The 24,737-nt window shown below is 43.0% G+C and overlaps 1 long non-coding RNA gene across 1 annotated transcript in view; it reads right to left on the reverse strand.

The window, feature by feature from the left end:
- Nucleotides 1-24,737, reverse strand: part of LOC120638219 — a 68,063-nt gene that overhangs the window by 24,392 nt on the left and 18,934 nt on the right. The window contains exon 3 of the long non-coding RNA XR_005659762.1: nucleotides 10,221-10,317. This is a non-coding gene — a long non-coding RNA (uncharacterized LOC120638219). The remainder of the gene's footprint in view (nucleotides 1-10,220; nucleotides 10,318-24,737) is intronic.

Consider the following 24,737-nt stretch of genomic DNA (forward strand, 5'->3'; position numbering starts at 1 on the left):
GGTGATCGCCATAGTCCACCTTGATTACTGTATCCACCTCCTCACTGGTCTTCCTACACATTCTGTCTCCCATCTCCAGTCTGTACATCAAGAAGCAGTATGATGTAGTGGATAGAGCATGGGCTTGGGAGTCAGAAGGTCATGGGTTTGAATCCTTTTAAGTGCTTACTATATGCCTTGAGCTGTACTAAGCACTGGGGAAGATACAAGATAATCAGGTCCCACATAGAGCTCATAGTCTAAATAGGAGGGAGATCAGGTATTGAATCCCCATTTTGCAGATGAGGGAACTGAGGCCCAGAGAAGTAAAGCATCCAATAGAAGCAAAAAAAAGGAGTTTCACATTTTAGGGGGAGACATAAGGGCCTGGATCGTTAATACACAATGGAGAAAAGCTAGAGAACAGATAAAAACCATCAACACAAACAAGTAAAATATAATTCATGATAGACAAGATAGTACCATTTAAGAAAGCCAGTCAGTCATATTTATTGAGCACTTACTGAATGCAGAGCACTGTACTAAGCACTTGGGAGGGTACAATATAATAGACACATTCCCTCTATCCGGGGGTGAGCTCATATTGTGCAATTATATTTAATATACAGTGACAGATGAAGGCATCGTATTACGAGGCGACAGGAAAAATGCTGTATTTAATGGGGAAACAATCTGGAATGATATTTTCTAAATTGCTATTTCATAGTACAAACACGAGGCAACAATCACAGCCAGTGGATTTTGAGGTTATGCCTAAATTCTTTTGTCTGGAGCGGGTTATGAGAGCTGCAATTTGCACAGATGGTTGACTACCCTACACCGAAGGCATAGCTGTTTAAGGTAATGACAGGTGAGTGATCGTAGCTGAAGACTTTGCTGATGCCAGCATTACAGGAAAAGATGAGCTGTCAAACTCGACCAGGCCCACATTCACTGCAGCTTCAAAAGCATTGCGTAGTCAAGGTTTGAAGTCAAAGTTACCACTTTCTACTTAGACTGTGAGCCCCATGTGGGATGGGGACTGTTTCCAGCTGATTAACTTGTATCTACCCCATTTAGAACAGTGCTTGACACATAATAAGCACTTAACAAATACTACACTGGTATCGTAGTTATTATTAAAAGAAAGTTCACTCATAGATGTGAAGGTTTATGGCTGAAGAGGGCATATTCCTTTCTACCCTGTGCAGATGTGGAGATTGTTCTTTGTGGTGTTGCTGTTCTTGCCTCTCTGAGGCATTGAATCTGTCATACCCTTTAAGCACCTGATACTCTATTCTTAGCCCCTCCGCACTTATGTCCATATCCATAGTTTCTTTATTCATATAAATGTCCATCTCCCCCTCTATACAGTAAGCTCATTTTGCACAGGGAACTTCTCTACCAGTTTATTGTGTTGTGCTCTCCCAAGCACTTAGCCTAAGTGCTCAATAAAAGCCACTGATTGATTGGTTGATTATTCTTTTGAAGTTCCTGTTCCAAAATGCCCAGCCAACCTCCTTGTCAATGATCCCCCTGAGCTTCTGACTTCATGCTTCTCCATCTCAGCCTCCCATCTATATAAATACTCACTATACGTCACCCCTCGAAATGCCGCAATATCTCTAAAATCTCACCAGCTCTGACCACAGCCTTCTAACCTGCCATCTCATCCACATTCTCCCTAGACCATAAATTCCTTGTGGGCAGGGAACATCTCTACCAACTCCGTCATGTTGAACTCTCCCAAGTGCTTGGTACAGTGCTCTGTACATGCCGAATAAATTTGATTGATTGATTCTCTTCTGCAGAAACTCAGTACTTACTCTCTACTGTGACTTCTCTATTCTAGGTCCACTCTTCCTATCTCAGGTTTTTCACCCTGCTTCAGAATTCCCTACCCCTCCCCGCTCCCCACGCTCCCGAGGTGATAATGTACATCCATGATTCTTCCTTCTCCATCAGTTTCAATTCCCTTGCCCCCTTCTCCCTTCTTTACTCTCATATAACCAACCCCTAGGCCAGGATATCCCAGCCCAAGGCACTTCAGATTTAACATGTCTTGTTTTTAATGCTATTTGTTAAACTTTTACTTTGTGCTCTGGGTAGATATAAGCTAATCAGTGTGGACACAGTCCGCGTTCCACGTAGGGCTCGCGATCTTTATCTCCATTTTACAGATGAGGTAGCTGAAGCACTGAGAAGTTAAGTGACTCGTATAAGGTCGTCCAGCAGACAAGTGGCGGAGTCAGGATTAGAATCCAGGTCCTATTGACTTCCAGGCATGTGCTCTGTCCACTAGGCCATACTCCTCCTAAAATCAAACTGCTTATCTTCCCTCCTAAATATATTTCTCCTAACTATCCTGTCTCAGACAGTAACATCCCCATCCTCAAGCGCTTAGTACAGTGCTCTGCACATAGTAAGCGCTCAATAAATACTAAATACTATTGAATGAATGACACAGAAGCCTGCCACCTCATCATCTTCAGTTCCTTCAACTGTCACATTCAGTCTCCTGCCAAATAGTACTGGTTCTTTTATTTTTTTTGTATGGCATTTCTTCAGTGTTTACTATGGGTCAGGCACTGTACTAAGTGCTGGGGTAGATACAAGCTAATAAGGTGGGACATAGTCCATGTCCTATGTGGGGTTCACAGTCCTAATCCCCATTTTACAGATGAGGTAATAGAAGCACAGAGATTTTAAGTGACTTGCCCAGGGTTGTACCGCAGACAGGTGGCAGTGCCAGGATTAGAACTCTGCTCTTTCTGACTCCCAGGCATGTGCTCTTTCCACTAGGCCACACTTCTTGCCTCTTGTTTGTAGTTACCCAATTTCAACTCATCTTGCAACAGCTTTGCAAGTTATACTGTTAATCCATTCTCCTCCCATATTTCTCCCAGCAAAGCAGGGTTAATGGGATGAAACTTCAATGCTGACTGACTTAGTTACAGGACCTCATTGTTTGCCAGCCTAGTGGAAAGCACATGAGCTTGGGAGTTCAGAGATCATGGGTTTGAATCGTGGCCCCGCCGCTGGTCAGCTGTGTGACTTTGGGCTTGGACTGTGTGACTTCTGTGTGCCTCAGTTCCCTTATCTGTAAAATGGGGACTAAGACTGTGAGCCTCATGTGGGACAACCTAATAACCTTGTATTAGAACAGTGCTTGGCACATAGTAAGTGCTTAAGAAATGCTAACATCATTATTATTATTGGCTGTAAGTGACATTTTACACACATGGAAGAGCAAACAGTAACCCAGGATGTTTGATAAGTATGAGTGGACAAAAAGTCCACATCAAAAAGCAGCATTCCTGTTTGGTTCAGATTTTAGGGCTCAATTATGCGGAAAAGTACGTAGAATATAAAAGAGGAGGAATTATAGGGAGGAAAACTGTTCCAACTAAAAAGTCCACTGACTATAAAAACACTGGCCACAACATGTAAGCTCACTGTGGGCATGGAAGCTGTCAACCAACTTTGTTGCTTAGAACAGTGCTTTGCTCACAGTTAACACTCAGTAAGTGCCCTCTATGGTGATGATAACATAGGCACAACCACATCACAACACAGGGAGCTTGTGAAAGGGTCATTTTTTTATGGTATTTATTAAGCCCTTTGTGCCAGACATTGTGCTAAGTGCTGGGGTAGATATAAGTTAATCAGGTTGGACACAGTCCCTGTTCCTCATGGAGCTCATACTCTTAATCCCTAATTTACAGAGGAGGTAACTGAGGCACAGAGAAGTTAAGTAACTTGTCCAAGGTCACACAGCAGCCAAGTGATGAGCCAGGACTAGAACCCAGGTCTTTCTGACCCCCAAGCCCGGGCTCTATCCACTAGGCCATGCTGCTTCCTGGCTTGCAGCAGGAGGATCAGGGAGTAGAGAGGGGCCTTTCAAGACTGAAGGGTTTGGGACAAAAAAACCAGAAGAAGATCACTCGATCAACTCCTAGAAGGTTTTCTTTATATTGCTGTTCTCTCGCTTACCAGGGAATCAATCACTGCATGCAATCAGTGATACTTATTGAGCACCTCTTGTATGCAGAGCACTGTACTATGTGCTTGGGAAAGTATAATATTCTGTTGGTGAACTTGAGCCTCTTTATTCACCCTATCAGTCAATCAGTTGCATTTAAAGAGTGCCTCTGTAGACAGAGTACAGTCTTAAGTGATGGAGACAGGAGACAAGAAGCCAGATTTATTTTCTTGCCCATAGATAGCTTTCAATCTACCGGGGAAGAAGCATGGACAAAAATAATAGGAACAGGAGGTGATACAAAGATATTACGGGTAGTAATACAAATATGTCAGGATGTAATAGCTGAATAAACCAATGCTTATGCAGTCTGAATATGAGTATGCATATAACTGCTGAGGATGGGGATCAAATACATTAGGATGATTATCAGATTGACTTAAATTGGAGAGTTGAGATTGAATCAGGGAAGGCTTTTCAGAGGATGCGGGACAGCGTCCATTTATAATCTGATTGTTTTGTATTTAAAGTGCTTGATACATAGTAAACACTGAATAAATAAATATTGTAGCTGATTTTTTATGTGCCAGACACTAAGCGTTGGGGTAGATTCAAGCTAATCAGGGTAGACCCAATCCATGTTCCATATGGAACTCACAATCTTAATCTCCATTTTGCAGGTGAGGTAACTGAAGCATGATGAGGTTAAGTGTCTTTTCATGGTCACACAGTATGAACATGACAGAGCAGGGATTAGAACCCAGGTCTTTCAGACTCCCAGGCGTTTGATCTACCCACTAGATCATGCTGCTTCTCAGCAATAGTTGGCTATCGGATGACCTCCGACAAGAAACCTCAAGACATTATGACCTGTAGGCATTTGATATTTGCCCCACCATTAACCCCACAGCCCTTATGTACAGCATGGCTCAGTGGAAAGAGCTCGGGCTTGGGAGTCAGAGATCATGGGTTCGAATCCCGGCTCTGCCATTTGTCAGCTGTGTGACTGTGGGCAAGTCACTTAACTTCTCTATGCCTCAGTTACCTCATCTGTAAAATGGGGATTAAGACTTTGAGCCTCACATGGGACAACCTGATTACCCTATATCTACCCCAGCGCTTAGAACAGTGCTCTGCACATAGTAAGCACTTAACAAATACCAATATTATTATTATTATCTTTAAATTACACCTTATAAATGCTTCATTTAATGTATGTCTTCCTCTCTAGACTGTAAGCTCATTGTGCCAGGGAATGTATCTGTCAACTGTTGTATTCTCCCAAGCACTTAGTACAGTGTTCTGTATACACAGTAAATACCAAGAATTGATTGCTTATAACACATGACAATCACCAGTGATCTGCCTGTCTGAGATAGTGCCGAGAGCATTGGCAATCAGTGTAGTTACCAGAGGGAAATTCAAAGAACTCAGAGTTAGAGAAGCAGCGTGGCTCACTGGAAAGAGCACGGGCTGTGGAGTCAGAGGTCATGGGTTCGAACCCCAGCTCTGCCACTTGCCAGCTGTGTGACTTTGGGCAAGTCACTTAACTTCTCGGTGCCTCAGTTCCCTCATCTGTAAAATGGGGATGAAGACTGTGAGCCCCACGTGGGACAACCTGATTCCCCTGTGTCTACCCCAGCGCTTAGAACAGTGCTCGGCACATAGTAAGCGCTTAACAAATACCAACATTATTAGAAGACCGGGGTTTTTGTCCCATCTCTGCCATTTGCCACTGCTGGATGACTTTAGGCAAATTATCTAGCTCCTCTAGGCTTCAGTTTTCTTGCCCGTAGGTCTTCTCAACTTCTAACCCTAACCTTGTCTTCCCAACCTCTTAGACTGTGAAGGGCCTGGCTCAGATCTGGTTATCTTGTTGTCTTCTCCAATGCTTAACACAATGCTTGGCACAATGTAAGCAGTGAATAAATACCATCATCATCATGATTATCAGAGAAATAAGGTGGAAATTTGTTTTTGCACCTCATGCTGACAGAACTTTGGGGAAAAACATCGTATTGCAGCTGAACTAAAACAACCACACATGGAATTAGGTCCGGAACAAAAATTCTAGAGGAAAGTGCATGAGTCTGGGAATCAGAAGGAACTGGGTTTTAATCCCGGTTCTACCACTTGCCTGCTGGGTGACCTCAGACAAGCCACTTGACTCCCCTGTGCTTCAATTTCCTCATTTGTAAAATGGGATTTCAAAGCTTGTTTCTCCTCCCACTTAGGCTGTGAGCTCTGTATGGCAGAGACTGGTCCAATCTGATTAACTTGTATCTACCCCAGAGCCTGAAGCAGTGCTTGACATGGTAGACACTTTATGATTACCAAAAAAAAAATTCCTATCGAGGCTCAGTTTCAGTGTTCCAGCAAACGTGTTGAATGGACTCATAAAGGTTCATAATCATTCCACAGGAAAAATTCAGGCAGCTACTCAAAATGGACAGAAACCTACAGTTTGTGTTAAGTGCTTGCTTTGCCCTATTCTGCCATTAGGAATTATTTGATGAAGCGGGGCTGATTCTCCTGAGACTTTTTTCTCCATTCCCTTTAGGAGATGGAAAAGGAGAAGAGCTGTCTGTACGCTAATCTCCAAGATGAGTAATTTCTCCCAGCAGACACACCTGCTTCAGGAACAAAGTGAGGCAGAAAACAAAACGATGCTATTACTGGAACAATTATTCATCTTGAAGATTAGCTCGCAAAGGGAAGAGTAGGCAGCATTTTTTCACTCTTTGTCAACTGGAGCAGGATTCCCCAAGTCATAAACTCTAAGAGGAAAATGGTTCAGAGGCCCATGGGTTTCCAGAAAAGGGGTTATCCTTCTCCTGAGAGTAGCCACTCTAGATTGTAAGCCTATCGTGGGCGGGGATTGTGTCTATTTATTGTTATATTGTACTCTCCCAATCAGTACAGCGTTCTGCACACAGTAAGAGCTCAAAAAATACGATCGAGAGAATCCAGGTAAAGCAGGTTATACCTATGGTGGGTTAGAGCTCTGACCCAGTGATTCAATCAATCAATTAATCAGTGGTATTTACTGAGTGCTTACCATGTGTAGAGCACTTCATTAAGCACTTGGGAGAATACAATATAACAGAGGTGATAGACACATTCCCCGATGACAGTGTTCCGGGAGATACCCGAAGCAAGAGCTGGTGTGACTTTAGAGCTGACGAAGGCCAGAGAGAATCTCAAGGCTGTAAAATGAATATTGGCTTCCAGGCTCTTGGAAGAAATGAACTGGCAATCTTTGCCACCAGAATTGCCACTTTGGTAGCCACCTGCTTTATTCCTGCCTCATGTTTCTGGTGATCCCTGGGGGTATGGGTCGTAAGCCTACTAATGCTATTGTTAATGAAATGTACATCACCTTGATTCTATTTATTTGCTACTGTTTTAATGAGATGTTCATCCCCTTGATTCTATTTATTGCTATTGTTCTTGTCTGTCCGTCTCCCCCGATTAGACTGTAAGCCCGTCAAAGGGCAGGGACTGTCTCTATCTATTACCGATTTGTACATTACAAGCGCTTAGTACAGTGCTCTGCACATAGTAAGTGCTCAATAAATACTATTGAATGAATTGTAGTGTCCCAAGTGCTTAGTACAATGTTGTACATACAGTTAGTGCTCAATAAATACCACTGAAGGCTTGATTGATTGCCCAGCTTATCCTCTAGTACTTGTCTACTCTCAGACCTTCCTGCTTACACCCTTCAGCATCCCTGAGAAGCAGTGTGGAAAGAGCACAGGTACCGGTGTCAGAGGACCTGAGTTCAAATCCCAGGAGCAAAGTGTGTGGCCTGGCTTGTAGCAGAAAAGTGATGAGGTAGGAGAGGGCAAGGTGACCCGCAGTTGGCAGAATCAGAGCTAGAGCCCAGGTCTCCAAACTACCAGAGTAACAGTCTTGTCCCTGGACCAACAGCATGGCTGACACACATGCTACCAGCCAGAGGGACAGACCGGCTGAAAATCAGACTATCCAGTGCAAAACCAATGAATAGTCACTCTAATGCCGGAGGGGAATAAGCAATGATTTTCAACTTTTTGCACATCTGTCTTAGAGACTTGGCTTTTTTCATTCACTTATCTTAATTTACATGGCCAAGCAAGAAATAAAAAGTGTCTTGCTGCTTCTCTGCCTTGCAGTATCTCTTGAAAATCATTCAAAATGCCCAATTCAGAGTAATGCCCAGACCGAGAGAGAACAGTTATTTCCTCAGCAAAAGAGATTAAATCAGTAAAATCAATTGAAAAGCAAATATTTTAATAATAAAGAGAAGGAGAGCACAATAGGTTGATCAGAAAATAATTCATAAGTATGCAGTGTTTGAATATGTGGAGGTCTCCAGGTAAGTGTGGGTAGTTTATTGAGAGGCAGCATGGCCTAGTGGAGAGAGCCCAGGCCTGGGAGTCAGAATCAATCAATCAATGAATGCGTTAATTGAGCACTTAATAATAATGTTGGTATTTGTTAAGCACTTACTATGTGCACAGCACTGTTCTAAGCACTGGGGGAGATAGAGGGTAATCAGGTTGTCCCACGTGAGGCTCCCAGTTAATCCCCATTTTACAGATGAGGTAACTGAGGCCCAGAGAAGTGAAGTGACTTGCCCACAGTCACACAGCTGACAAGTGGCAGAGCCGGGAGTCGAACTCATGACCTCTGACTCCGAAGCCCAGGCCCTTTTCCACTGAGTCACGCTGCTTCCCCAGTGTGTACTCAGTGCTTGGGAGAATGCAATATAACAATACTATGGAGTTGGTAGACATATTACCCGCCCACAGTGAGCTTACAGTCTACAGGGGGAAACAAGCATTGATGCAAATAAATTACAGTTACGTACATTAGTGCTGAGTGGCTGAGGGAGGGGTGAATAAGGGGAGTAAATCAGGGTGACACAGAAGGGAGTGGGAGAAAAGGAAATGAGGGCTTAGTCAGGGAAGGCCTCTGGAAGGAGAACTGCCTTCAATAAGACTTTAAAGGTGGGGAGAGTGTCTGCTGGATATGAAGAGGGACAGCGTTCCAGGTCCGAGGCAGGAAATGGCCGAGATGTAGGCGGCGAGATAAATGAGATCCAAGTACAGTGAGTAGAGTGGCATTAGAGGAGTGAACTGTGCAGGCAGGGTTGTGGTAGAGCGGTGAGGTGAGGTAGGAGGGGGCAAAGTGATTGAGTGACTGAGGAATTTCTGATGGGGAGGTGATGGCCAACCACTGGAGGTTCTGGAGGAGTGGGGAGTCACGAACTGAACGTTTTTGTAGAAAAATGATCTGGGCAGCAGAGTGAAGTGTGGACTGGAGTTGGGAGAGACAGGTGCCAGGGAGGTCAGCCAGGAGGCTGATACAGGAATCAAGGTGAGATAGCATAAGCACTTGTATAAATGTCCTAGCAATTTGGATGGAGAAGAAAGGGAAGATTTTAACAATGTTGTGAAGGTTGAACGGACTGGATTTAGTGATAGATTGAATATATGGGTTGAATAAGAGGAATCAAGGATAACGCCAAGTTTTTGGGCCAGGGAGTCAGAAGAGCATGGGTTTTAGTGCCACCTCCTCCCCTTGTCAGCTGGGTGAGATTGGGTAAGTCACTTTACTTGTCTGTGCCTCAGTAACCTCATCTGTAAAATGGGGATTAATGCTGTGACCCACATGTGGGACATGGATTGGGTCAAACCTGATTCGCTTGTATCTTCTCCAGCTCTTAGATCAGTGTCTGGCACATTAGTAAGTACTTAACAAATACCCTCATCATCACCATCACATAGTAAGCAGTTAAATACCATTTTAAAATCGTACTATATATACACATGAGGACTTAGATGTCACAAATATGGTTCCTAAGGTTGGTTTATACCCTGTTTAAATTACCAAATGGCACTTTTTCAGCCAATAATTGCCTGAACTGCATCATTTTTTTTTGTCTTAGCGATTGAATTATACAACAACCATCTCCTATCATCCCCTGAGGAGAAGCAGTAACTTCTTTCCCTATTGGTTCTTCCAAAGCATTTCCTTCATCGCCTTGGGATGAGTCTAGAACATCACCTCATATCTATTCTTCTAAGTTTCCCCAAACTGTGTCTTGAAAATGGCCATCACATTTATGAAATTCTTTGGTGTCTCTAACCTGCCCAGACTGAAAAAAGTGATCGGATATAGTGCAAAGCAGACTGTCTTGGGGTTCTTGTTTCAGGCTTCCAGTTCAGTATATATCATTCTATTTCTTGCAAAAATCAAAGTTAACACTTACTGACTGGGTGTATTTTTCCAGGAAACCCCCAATCTTCTGGTGAATTCCATGAATAATCTTCTGTTGTTAAGGAGTGACGACTTCAAAGTCTGAAAGCCTGAAATAAAATGTGGAACTCAGCAGCGCCATCAAAAAGCATGGAATGAGTGCCTTCTTAACTATGACGTTGTACTCTGCTGGTTGTCATATGATAGAAGTGAAAAAAGTTGGCATCTGCTCTCTAGCTGCTTACCCTTTTAGACATCAACAGGGATAAATATTTAGCTCACGGCAGCTACATTAGTGCCGCATCAATATCGCTTGTCAAATATGCTCAAAATTGCCGTTGAGAGAGAAGCATCCTTTTCACAAAGCAGAGAGGCAGGATTTGAATTTCTTTCTGATCTCCGGTTGTCAAAAATATCAAGAGACCACACTGACCTTTCTTTAGCACTTCACTGTCATTCATCTTCCTTGACCAGCTATCTCTATTCCCCTGAACCGTGAGAGGAATGAAGGATGGCTCTTTTTTTTTCTTCCAGCCTAAAAGCTTGGAATTGACAGACAATGGGCTTGTTTGTATCATTTCTCAGACTCCAGGAGAGAAGTCAGTCTCAGCTGGGAAACGAAAAATGATCTGGGTGTGAAAAATAATGTTTTTATATTGATTAGGGGAGTTTGGGCACTGCTGAAAGATGAAATGAAAATTCCAAAGCAGCACCTGTAGAAAATATACAAAAGGATCAAGGAGGAATCTTCAACATCAGGAAAGGCTTTCATCTGTACAGTGCTGTGCATATAATAAGTGCTCAATAAATACCGTTGATTGATTGATCTGTCTATTTTGGAAGGATTTCTGTAGGATTGGCAAAATCTACTTAAATTATAGAATGATGCATAGCTCTCCTATCATTTTTTCCCCCAAATTCCTTTAAGGACTTTTCCATACACACCTAGCACATATTCAGGACTAAGGTGGGTAAGGGCTTCTCTGCAGTTAAAATGGATAAAGACATTTCACCTCTGCCAAACTAACTCTCTTCCCCTCTTCAAAGCCCTACTGAGAGCTCACCTCCTCCAAGAGGCCTTCCCAGACTGAGCTACCCCCTTTTCCCTCTGCTCCCCCTCCACCCTCTGCTCCTCCCCCTTCCCCCTTCACCTCCCCTCAGCCAAGCCCCCTTTCCCTCTGCTCCTCCCCTTCCTCCTTCCCCTCTCCTCAGCACTGTGCTCATTTGTATATATTTTTTATTACCCTATTTATTTTGTTAACGAGATGTACATCCCCTTGATTCTATTTATCGTGATAATGTCGTCTTTTTTTGTTTCGTTCTTTTTTGCTCTGCCATCTGTCTCCCCCGATTAGAGTACTGGGCAGGGTTTGTCTTTATCTGTTGCCAAATTGTACATTCCAAGTGCTTAGTCCAGTGCTGTGCACATAGTAAGCTCTCAATAAATACTATTGAATGATAATGGTATTTGTTAAGCACTTTACTATGTGCCAAGCACTGTTCTAAGCACTGGTGGAGAATACAAAGTAATCAGGTTGAACACAGTCCCTGTCCCACACGGGGCTCACAGTCTTAATCCCGATTTTACAGATGAGGTAACTGAGGCACAGGAAAGTTTAGTGACTTGCCCAAGGTCACACAGCAGACACACGGCAGAGCTGGGATTAGAATCCATGACCTCTGACTCTCAGTCCCTTGCTCTTTCCATTAGGTCATGCTGCTCCTCCATATGGGTTCTCTGGAGGCTAGATTTTCAAGAATGAAATACTGAATCCGCACTGAAATAGTCACTTGGAAGATCCTGGCCGGGATCCTACAAACTGTCCATTCTGAAGAGGACTCAATATCTCATTCCTGAATTCAGGGAGTATTAGGTTTCAATAACTTTTGCGAGTGGTATTTCCTGGCAGCGGAGTTCTGTCATTAGAAATAGACTAAAGGGCTAGCAGGCACTGTGGTGGGGGATATTGAATTACTCAGATGAGGCCGGTGGCTTCTGTGATGAACTTAGGTCCCTTCACAGGTAATTTCTAGCCCAATATTGCCATTGTTCATAACGAGAATGTCACTCTGAAAACTATGCCTCGAGAGATGATTTGGTCTGAGGCCAGTTGGCAAAATATATAATTTTGAGCTGTACTATACAAGATAGAAGGAAATATTCCACCTCCTCTCCAGCCTTCCTCTACCAAGACTGGGACTAGTCTAGAGAGAGAAGATGATAGAGTTGTCCAGTAATGTTTCAGTTTAATCGTAGTGGAATCCTTTCTGCCAAAAGCATTTTGAGATGCTTATAAATGATAAAAGACATGCATGATTTATGGAAACATATCTGACCCATGTTCAGGACAGCTCATTTCCCATATTTCTATCCTGGCCTAGAAAGTGGAAATGCTATTTCGGGACCTACTAATAATAGTGGAATTTTTCAAGTGCTGACTATGGGCCAAGTCACCGAGGTAGGTACAAGATAAGTCAGACAATGTGCCTGTCCCACATGAGGCTCATAGGACAAATTGGAGGGAGGACAGGTATTAAATTTCCATTTTACAGAGGAGGAAACTGAGCCCCAGAGAAGTTAAATGACTTGCCCAGAGTCCCATGGCAGGCAAGCGGCAGAGCAAGTCCTCTGACTCCCATGCCTTTGTTTTCAACTTGAGGCCACACTGCTTCTCTAATCAGGGAGAGTTTGTGTTTCAGTTCCTTGCCCATCTGAGCATTTCCAGGCCCGAGTCCTGAATGTCCAGAAGACATAGCTGAAAATTTCACCATGTGTGTGTGTTTTTAGGATGTGAGTGAATGTTTAACACAGAAGCTTCAGACCATAAGCTTCATGCAGGCAGGGAACATGCCTACCAATTTTTTTGTATCGTTCTCTACCAAGTACTTAGTACAAGTGCTTGGCACACAATATAAACTCGATAAATATCGTTGATAAATTGATATAACACTTCTCTCTCTATAATAGTAGTAATAGTAGTTATCAAGTGCTTACTGTGTGCAGAGCACTCTACTAAGCGCTGGGAGAAAATACACAGGTGGGAATTAAACATGGTCCCTGTCCCTCATGAGGATCACTGTGTATATATATGTATGTATATGTGTGTATATACTTTAGTTTCTCAAAGGTCTGATGTTAAGTGTAATGGCTTTGTAGGAAAAAAAATGCTATCAAAGAACTCAGGCAGCTTTTCTCATTTCAAGTATGAACTTCCAATTTCAGATTAGCCTGAAGAACCAGTGAAATTGGGCAGAAATGAAACTGAGAGAAGATTAGCTCTAGTGAAGTGACACTCCTGTGTCCCAAATTTACATTCCCTGAGTGAATTCAGCCCAAAATTGGTTCCTCTCTTCTGAGTAAAAGGGCATGTAGGTAGCCTCAACTTCAGAAGCGCTTCCACGATTGTGGCTGAGGCAGACTTCCTGTCTTCCAATGGCCCTTCAGAATAAATTCTACCCCAGAGGTCAAACCAGTGCTAAGAAGTTCAAAAGGTCCTTCCAGTTCCTTGGTCATCTGAAAATGTGAGCCTTATGTGGGACAAGAACTATGTCCGACATGATTTGCTTGTAGTCACCCCAGCACTTAGAATGTTGCCTGGGATAAAATAAGTGCTTAACAAATACCATTATTAGTATTATTTAGTTCAGTCCCCTTCTCCACATCATTCATGTTTCCCCTGGTGATTTCCAGAGATGAAGCTCCACAGCTTCTCTTGGTAGACCTTTGCAGCATTGCTTGTCTAAGAGGCAAAGGATTCTTCCCAGAATCCTAGCAAAATCCCCTCCTGCTTTTCTTTGAACCCATTTTGTGTTACTCAAACCTTGAAAGTATGGAAAGCAACTGGTGAGTTTCTTCTCTATGGAAAGCCTTCAGACTTGAAAATTCCTTCTTATAATTTACATTTCTCTTTTCAAGCCTAAAGATCCCAACTCCTTGATAGCTCGATCCTTTACATCATTTTTGTTACTTTTACCTTGGCCCAGTTCTGTCTCCTGACATCATTTTTGAAGGACTCAAAATGGACCAGGTGCTCTACTCTGGGCCTGGTATGCTCCTCCATTAGATTGCAAGTTCCTCATGGGCAGAAATTATGTCGATCAACCCTATTATACTCTCTCTGCAGGTCTCTGCACACGATGAGTGCTCAATTAATCAATAAAGGGTAATTATTCAGTGCTAACCATGCAGAATACTTTACTGAACACTTGGGAAGCAGCCTTGGCCTAGTGGAAAGAGCTTGGGCCTAGTGGTGAGAGGACCTGGGTTCTAATCACAGCTCTGTCATTTGCTTTCTGTGCGACCTTGTGCAAGTCACTTAACTTCTCTGGGCTTCAGTTTCATCAACAGTCAAATGAGGATTCAAAACCTTTTCTCCTTCCTACTTGGAACAGGGAATATATCCAACCTGATGAACTTGCACCTATTCTAGCACTAAGAACAGTCCTTAACCTTATAGTAGATGCTTAACAAACATAATAATAATGAGATGGTAGACATATTTCCCATCCATAGAAGCTTACCATCTAGAGATCATTATAAATAAACGAATAAACCTCAATAGTAATTGTTCAGCAGTTACTGTGTGTCAAGTTCAATACATACCATTGATGGATTGATAGAAAATATTGCACAGTGTGACACCCCTGCTTTTGCAGATATTACCTCTGTTAATATCTCCCCATACCATGCTGACTTTTCTTCTCTACTGGCACATATTTTCTGACTCCTGTTTAGTTTCTGGTCAACTGTGACTCCCCATGTCTTTTTCTGCTTAGCCTACCTGGTAGTTTCTCTATAACCTTTATTTATGTTATGGACATTTCTTCCCTTAGTGCATTTTTCGCCACTCATCTGGCCCTAATCCCTATTGAATTCCTTACTGTTTTTCTATAATAGTTTTTCCCATTTCTCTCATCGCTTTGAATTTTATTCCTCACTTCTTTAGTGTTGGCATTCCGGCCCAATTTCGCATCATCTGCAATTCTGATGAGAATCCACACGATATCTCGCTCCATCCTAGTGAGAAAGATATGGACTGATCCTCAGGGGATGCCAGTGAGACACTGATTTTGGATTTTCCCACTCTATTTACAATCGGTGAGTCCACTGTGCATTCACATTTCAGGTTGAAAGACAAAGCCATACTATTTCACCTGGTCCTCTCACATATCTTTAGAATGGAATCAAAAGCCTCACCTAAACCTAAAGAGAATTAGCTCTGGCGTGTTTCCAGATTTGTCTGACCTGGAATTCCTAGGGTCTTAATAATACTGGTGGTATTTGTTAAATGCTTATTAAATGCCAAGCACTGTACTACTATTAATAATAATGATAATAATAATGGTTGTGGTATTTGTGAAGTGCTTACTTTGTGCCAAACACTGTACTAAGAGCTGGGCTGAATACAAGCAAATCAGGTTGGACAGAATCCCTATCCCATGTGGGGCTCACAGTCTCAATCCCTATTTTACAGATGAGGTCACTGAGGCCCAGAGAAGTGGGGTGACTTGCCCAAGGTCACACAGCAGACAAGTGGCTTATCTGGGATTAGAACCAACCACCTTCTGACTCCCAGGCCCGTGCTCTGAGTAGATCAGTCAATCCGTGATATTTATTGAGTGCTTATCGTATGCAGGGTACTCTATTAAACACTTGGGAGAGTACAATATAACAGAATTGGTAGACACCTTCCCTGCCGCCAGGAGTCTAAACAAGACCATCCCATTAGGTCATCGTTACTGAAGGGAGCACACACCAGGATCATGGTTTACAACAGATCCTCTTTATTACAGCAACCCCTTGGCCCGACACGCCAGGGTATCCCTTCCCAGCATCATCTATTTATTTATATTAACATCTTTCTCCCCGTCTAGAGTGTGAGCTGGTGTATTGTGTCTATTTATTGTTCTGTTGTCCTCTCCCAGGCACTTAATACAGTGTTCTGCACACAGTAAGTGCTCAATAAATACGATTGACTGATCAGCTGACTCATCTGGTAGATTCGCTCTGGACCTACATGCCAGGATCCACCATCCCAGCATCACCTGTTAGACCCACACCTTTCCAACAAAGGCCTTTTATAGCAGAAGAAATCCAAACTCCTACAGGTGTCCCAGATTCCTCCCTTAGTTTCCAGTCCAACAAAGTATTCTTCAATATGAGCAAGTTCCTCCTTTCTTTTGCTGAAAGTATTGGGGGGACATCTCTTCTCAGATAGGGCCTTTGCCCCCAGGATGGTGGATTTACCCAGCATCTTTCTCCCCAAGAACAAGTGACCACATATCTGTTTCTTCCTCACAATATTCTCAGATATGGAAGGTCAGAGATTTTTCATCCCCATTTTCCAGCAGGGGATAAATAAAGCTTTATATTGAAGGCACATCTCCTCTAAAAGGCCTTCCCTGACTAAGCCCTGATTAACTCTTCTCCCTTTATTCACCTCTCCCTCAGACCCTACAGCAATTATGTACCTGTCCATAATTTATATTAATTTCTTTCTCCCCCTTCAGACTGTAAGCTCGTCGTGTGCATGGAACACGTCTACCAACTCTGTTATATTTTTACACTGAGTGTTCCACAAACAGAAAGACATCAATAAATACAATTGATTGAAATAAAACCCAATTTTTGAGTACTCTTCAATAGTTTTTTTCCCATTTTCTAGTTTGATTTTCTGACCTGCTCCAGTGGCCCTTGCCCTGGTCAGCTCGTCTCGTAGAATCCCTTTTGGAAGAACATAAAAGCAAAAAAAAAAAAAAGAAATGAGTCTGTCCTTCCAGGCATCAGCATTCCCTTTGCCTACATTTAATCAATCAGTCAATCACTTAATGGTATTTACTGAGCACATACTGTGTGCAGAGAACTGTACTATGCACTTGAGAGAGTGGGGTACAACAGAGTAGGTAGGCATGTTCCCTGCCCTAAACAAGGTAGAGGGGGAGACAGATGTTAATATGAATAAATAATTTATGAATATGTACAAAAGTGCTGTATGCTGTGCTCTGGTCCTCCTATTTTTCCTAATTGATTCTTTTGTTTCTTTTATGTCTTTGACTGGTTGCATCTCTTTCCATACTTTGCTTTCCTTGTCTACGCACTCATGCTTTTATTCTATTTTATTTTATTTTATCATTGTAGCTTTTTCCTTTTGCCCTACCGGCCTGAATTGAGTCAAGAGTTGAATTGAGAAGCAGTGTTGCCTAGTGGAAAGAGCTCAGGCCTGAGAGTCAGAGGGCTTGGTTTCTAATTCCAGCTCTGCCACTCACCTGCTGAGTGACCAGGGGCAAGTCACTTAACGTCTCTCTGCTTCAGGTACCTCATTTAAAAATAATAATAATAAGGATGGTATTTTTTAAGTGCTTACTATCTGCCAAGCACTGTTCTAAGTGCTAGAGTAGATACAAGGTAATCAGGTTGTCCCCATGTGGGGCTCACAGGCTTAATTCCCATTTTACAGATGAGGTAACTGAGGCACAGAGAAATTAAGTGACTTGCCCAAGTTCACACAGCTGACAAATGGCAGAGCCGGGATTAAAACCCTCGACCACTGACTCCCAAGCCCGGGCTCTTTCCACTAAGCTGATCTCCCTTAGAGCCCCATGAGAGATCTGTTTATCTTGTATGTACCCCAGCACTTAGTACTGTGCTTGGAACATAGTAAGACTACAGTTATCATTATTATTTAGTCAACTTGGAATCTCATTAGCCTTCTTGCCCTGATATGGTTTATTCTTAATTTTGCAGAACCAGCTTTATAAAGAATTACCACCTTTTTGGGACTCCTTTTCCTCTTGGGAAGTTGAAGAGAGAGAAAATATACTCTTTCCTCTGGTTAATCTTGAGAACTGTAGGCAGAATGCATAGAGATAATCTCAACTGTACCTGGTCATGAATGTATCTTTACAACCAAAGGTGCTAATTTCTCCTGCTGGTTTCCCACAGCCACCAATACAGCTCCAGGTGGTAGAAAAGCGGGGACATTCCAGGTTTCTCTTGGCCTTCCTAGATAGGTAGCCACTATGTTTAATATCTTATTAAAAGGAGCAGTCGGGATACTTGAGCTGATAACCAAAGACCAAAATTCCGTAAGAAGGGCCGGCAAATTTTAGGACTTCCAACTTGCATGCGACGATGCTATTATGAAGCATATCCTATGTACTGTGCTAAGCGCTGAGATAGATGGAAGCTAATCATATTAAACACCGTCCCCATCCCCCGTGAAGCTCACAGCCTAAGAAGGAGGGAGAACGGATATCATTCTCCTTTTACACAAGAGGAGACTGAGCATAGAGAAGCAGCATCGTATAGTGGATAGAGCACACATCTGGGAATCTGAAGATCATGAGTTCTAATCCTGACTCCATCACTTGAAAATAGTAATAACTATGGTATTGAAGTGCTTAGTATGTGCCAGGCACCGTACTCAGCACTGGGGGTGGATACTAGCAAATCGGGTTGGACACGGTCCCTGTCCCACATGGGACGCACAGTCTTAACCCTCATTTTGCAGATGAGGTATAACAGGCACAGAGAAATGAAGTGACTTGCCCAAGGACACAGCAGACAAGCGACAGAGCTGGCATTAGAACCCATGACCTTCTGACTCCCAGGCCCGTGTTCTATTTACTATGCCATGCTGCTTCTCTGTGACCTTGGGTAAGGCACTTAACTTTTCTCTGCCTCAGTTACCTCATCTGTAAATAATGATGGTATTTGTTAAGCACTTACTATTTGCAAAACACTGTTCTAAGTGCTGAGGGGTGGGGAATACAAGGTGATCAGGTTGTCCCACGTGGGGCTCACAGTCTTAATCCCCATTTTACAGATGAGGTAACTGAGGCACAGAGAAGTCAAGTGACTTGCCCAAGGTTACACAGCTGACAAGCGGCAGAGCTGGGATTAGAACCCATGACCTCTGACTCCCAAACCCGTGCGCTTTCCACTGAGCCATGCTGTAAAAAATGGAGATTAAGAATATGATTCCAATGTGGGACAGGGACTGTGTCCAACTTTAACTAGTATCTACCCCAGTACTTAGAACAGTGCTAGGCACATAGTAAGCACTTAACCAGTGTCATTATTATTGTAGAGAAGTGACTTGCCCAAATTAATTTCACAGGAAATCCTAGTCTAGACCAACATGTGTATTTCCTGACTCTAGGCCTGTCCTCTAGGCCATCCCGTCTCTTGTCCCGTACACAACTGGAAAGTGTGGCAATTGAAGCAGACTGTCCTGTAGAACACTTCCCTCTACCAAAAGCTTTAGGTGACCCACGCTTCCTTGGGAAAATTCCCTCAGTCCCAGGAAAAGGAATTGTTTCCAGAATTCACATAACTGAGAAGTCTCTATAGATTTTGACTAGGCAGAACATCTAGGCTCCCAACATGGTTATGGAATCCTCCTCAACCAACCAGATTGTTTTATGAGGTTCATTCAAGGTTACCTTTGGCCAAGCCGGTTATTCAGTCATACTGATTGAGCATTTACTGTGTGCAGAGCACTGTACTAAGCACTTGGAAAGTGCAATGCGCAATAAAGAGAGACAGTCCCTGCCCGCAGCAGGCTTACAGTCTGGGAGAGCCCAATATAACAGACACATTTCCTGCCCACAGTGATTTTACAGTCTAAAGAGGGAGACAGACATTAAGATAAATAAAATTACAGATATGTACATAAGTGTTGAGGGTCTGGGAGGAGGGAATGAATGAAGGGAGCAAGTCAAGGTGGTGCAGAAGGGAGTGGGAGTAGAGGAAAGGAGGGCCTAGTCAGGGAAGGCCTCTTGGAGGAGAGGAGCCATCAGTAAGCCTTTGAAGGTGGGGAGACTAATTGTGGGAGATGAAGACGGAAGGCATTCCAAGCCAGAGAAAGGATGTGGGTGAGAGGTCAGCGGCGAGTAGACAAGACTGAGGTAAAGTGAATAGGTTAGCATTAGAGGAGCGAAGTATGTGGGCTGGATTGTGGTAGAGTAGTGAGGTGAGGTAGGAGGGGGCAAGGTGATTAAGTATAATGGGTGGTGTCCATGGTTTCTCTGTTGGTTAGGACAGTGACCAATCCTAGCCTCTGGTTGGTTGCTAGCTGTAGTTTTGGAATTGGGTTTCAAAGTAAAAGAAAAACTGTAAACAAAAACTTTAAAAGGGTGGTACCACGGAAAAGCTTCCAGATGTTCGGATAATGCAAATAACATCTAGTAACAGCCTGGGCAAAGTTTTCAGCATTTGTCACCGTTGCCTCTGAGGTTTTATCCTAATTTCTTAGGGTTTCATATTTAATTCACCCACCTCAGTTTTGCTCAGAAGAGCTGATCCATTGCTCTCCAGGCCAATAATTGAAGAAAGGTTTGGGTCCAGTCCTGACCTAGTTATATTGTACAGAGTTTTCTAAAAGCCAAAATTGAAGTCCATTATCAGAATGCAAAAGGAAGCACTGTTCACTGGCCTTGAGGCACCTTGCAGGTATCACAACTTTTTGTGCCTCATCTAAGAGAGGCACAATTCCAACTTCCTTAGAGGGTCAAAAAGGCTGGCCTCAGGCACCTCTCCCACCAGGAAGGAAATGTTGGCTATTGGAGAGCTTAGAGTCCACTTTTGACAGGGATGGCAAGGAGACAGGACGTGAGATCAATCAATCATATTTCTTGAGCACTTACTTTGTGCAGAGCATTGTACTAAGCACTTGGGAGAGCACAATGTATAACAGATTTGTTAGACATATTCCCTGCTCGCAAAGAGCTTACAGCGAGATGGGAAACATTAATAAAGCATTAAAAAGCAGGAAAGCATTTGCTTCAAGGTTCAACTTTGTAATTGTTGTAGTTTGGAACAAACTGCAAAGTGGAAGAATGGAGAAAAAATAGCAAAATCAGAACCTGGGAAAGATGTGATTTGTGTTCCTCGGGGTGATCTGAATTGTGTGGGTATAAGTGTATAATAATAATAATAACTGTGGAATATGTAAATGCTTATCTTGTGCCAAGCACCTTCCTAAGCTCTTAGTTAGATAATCAGGTAGTCAGGTCCCACATGGGGGTTGCAGTCCAAGTAGAAAGGAGAATATGTATTGAATGCCCATTTTGCAGATGAGGAAACTGAAGCAGAGAAGGGTGACAAACAGCAGACAAGTGGCAGTGCCAGAATTAGAACCCAGGTCCTCTGACTTCCGCACCCATGCTCTTCCTCTAGGCCACAATGTTTCTCAGCGTGTATATGAGAAAGCAGTCCCTAGGATAACCTGAATTAGGTGGGTATGTCTGTGTCTGTGTGTGAATGCGTGTGAAGAGGGAGACAGAGAAACAGAGATGATGAAGCAGTTCTTTGAGATAAGTACAAGATCTTTATCGATGAGGGCCAGTGTATCTGAAAAAAATACCGCATGATGGAGGATTCCGTGCCTTCCATTTACATGTAGAAATTATTGTTCCTTCTATACTGTTGATTTTGCTTCCCCTAATGCCTGGAACCAAATTTATTTCTCCCTTTTGGTACTGCGGTCTTCTGGAAACATTTGTCTAAAGCCGCTTCAGGAGAAGCAGCATGATCTACTAGATAGAGCACGGGCCTGGGAGTCAGGACCACCTGGGCTCTAATTCCTGCTCCCTCACTATTGTGTGATGTTAGGCAAGTCATTTGTCTGTGCCTCAGTAACCTCATCTGTAAAATGGGAATTTTTAAGGCTGTGAGCCCCATGTGGGATATGGACTGTGTCCAACCTGATTATCTTGTATCGACCCCATCACTCAGTACAGTGCCTGGCACATAGGAAGTGCTTAACAAATTCCATAAAAAAACAACAACAGCAAAAAACCCTCTCCCGTTTTAATTTCTATACACCCTTCTGGTCTGTCCTCTGTTTCAAGCTCCCAAATGTCACCCATTATGCTTTGTCTTGTGGGATTTTGCTCAGTTATGCCTTCAAAGCATTTCTTTAGCTTTATCTGTTTATAAACTATAAGCTCGTTATGGCCAGGGAACATGTCTACCAACTCTGTTATAGAGAACTTTTTCAATCTCTCAGTACAGTGTGCTGCACACAGTAAATGCTCACTAAATATGATCAACTGATTGATGATCACCCCGTTTTGGCTGACCAATCCACAGCTGCTTAAAAATGTTCCAAGTATCCTGTCTTCTCATATGCTCATCTCAGTTGGTAACTAAGGATCATGTATTTGGAACAGAGAGGATCCGAAAGACTTCCTCTTCCACATACTACTTAGATTCTTTTAAAACTGATTAATATAATTTTATGTCAACATTTTTATTATTTACCTTTAAATAATTTCATTGTGTTCGAATTATAGGCTTCTGTTCGATGTGTCGTCGTTCTCCTTTTAGATAATGAGCCCCCGCGTGGCAAAACCCCGTGGATTAATTTGATTTTATTGTAGGTTCTCCAGGGCTTAGTCAAAGCCTTGCACACTGTAAGCACTTAATGAGTGTTGGCAGAATATAATAATAATAATAATTGCATTTGTAATAAAAAAAAATGGGATTAGGATGAGCATTTAGTTCAGTCCTGATGGACTGGCTGCATTCTAGGGCATTTTCCTTTAGCTCCTGTCTTACCACTGATGTTGAGTTTGTAGTATATGAGGTGTTGATAGAAGCAGCATAGCCTAGTGAATAGAACATGGGCCTGGGAGCCAGAAGGACCTGGATTCTAATCCCAGTTCCATCACAGGTTTGATATGTGACCTCGGTCAAGTCATTTAACCTCTCTATGCCTCAGTTGCCTCATCTGTAAAATGAGGATTAATATTGTTGAGCCCTATGTGGGACAAGGACTATATCCAAACTGATTAGCTTGTATCTACCGTAGCACTTAGTACACTGCCTGGCATATAGTTAGCACTAAATAAATAGCATAAAAACAAAACAAAACCCCCCAAAAAACTGCTTTAGAACTTAAATCTGACATTTGAGCAATCCAGGACTCACCGACATAAAGGTGATTGGATGCTACCCCTGCTCTCTTGGCCTCTGGCTTTGCCTGGATCTTGATGTGATTTGGGCACTCTACCATGGGTGTGTTTTAAAGAACATTTCTCTCCTACTTCATTTGCCTTGCTTTCTCTTTGTCCAACTTTGGGGAAGCAGCATGGCCTGGTAGAAAGAGCACGGACCTGGGTTCTAATCCCAGCTCTGCCAGGTGTCTGCTCTGTGACCTTGGGCAAGTCACTTCACTTCTCTGTGCCTTAGTTATTTCATCTGTAAAATGGGTATTAAGACTGTGCCAGTGTGAGACAGGGACTCTGTCCAACCCAATAATCTTATATCTACCCCAGTGATTAGTACAGTGCCTGGAACTTAGTAAGCACTTAACAAATATCACAATTATTATTACTGTGCTGCCCAGGTAGCTGGATTAACTGTCAGCATTTAGCTCTTGGTTGCCACTGGAGAGCCTTGGTTGTGTTAATGCCTTGGATATTCTTGGACTGTTGCTTCCAAGTCCTACATTGCTTCTAATCCTAAGAAGAATTTTCTAGAACCATCAGCTTGAGAAGGCAGCCAAGAAGGAATTTGTATGTGGAAAGATTTTTCCCCTAAATGAAAGGGAGGAGGCTAAGGAGACCTGAGCAGACTTCATCATATAGAGAGTATAATACAATGCGTTTGATAGATTCAGAGGCTAGAGACCAACCATCTCTCTAGTCTTTAAAGCTCGGCTAAGCACCCTGAGAAGGAAGTTGGCACAATTGAGAAGCAGCGTGGCCTAGTGAATAGAGCATGGGCCTGGGACTCAGAAGGACCTGGGTTCTAATCCCAACTCTGCAATTTGCCAACTGTGTAACCTTGGGCAAATCACTTCACTTCTCTATGCCTCAGTTACTGCATCTCTAGGATTAGGATTGTGAGCCCCGTGTGGGACGTGGGCTGTGTCCAACCTTATCAGCTTGTATCTACCCCAGCATTTAGATCAGTGCCTGGCACATAGTAAGCACTAAGCAAATACAGTTAAAAAAATCTGAGTGACTTCTGCGCTTTTCTCACTAGCCCCCAGACCCCCAACAAGTCCTTTGGGCCCCTCTGAAGCCACACTACCCTCACGGCTCTTAGAGCAGATGATGGTATTAAAGATATTAAAGGTATTAAAGATCAGATCAGATCCCAGTTGTCCAGTCTTATTTTGTCCTTCTCTCATGGATCTGACATTTCCTTTTGCCCTTCTCTTTTCTCTTGGACTTATATAATTCTTTTCATCTCCCACTCCTTAAAAAATAAAACATATCTCTCTGACATCTCTGCCATCTAAAAATGCAAGCTGGCATCTCCCTTCCCTGGCATTCCATTATTTATCAGGGCAGACGTTTGAATCCACCCCTCTGAATAACCGGGAAGGCTCGGTGGAGGCAGAGAAGTAGAATGGTGCTGAAGCACCAGCTTTAAAACCAGGGAGCAAGAAGGGGAAACAGAAACGGGGAGAGAATGTGAAAATAGAATATAGCAAGGAACCCAGGAAACTCCATATGCACAAAGTGGAGATAGACTTGGCTTGTGATAAATGTTTGGTTGTGATCGTGGGTGGGAATG

This window comes from Ornithorhynchus anatinus, chromosome 2, assembly GCF_004115215.2.
Source record: "Ornithorhynchus anatinus isolate Pmale09 chromosome 2, mOrnAna1.pri.v4, whole genome shotgun sequence".
NCBI lineage: Eukaryota > Metazoa > Chordata > Mammalia > Monotremata > Ornithorhynchidae > Ornithorhynchus > Ornithorhynchus anatinus.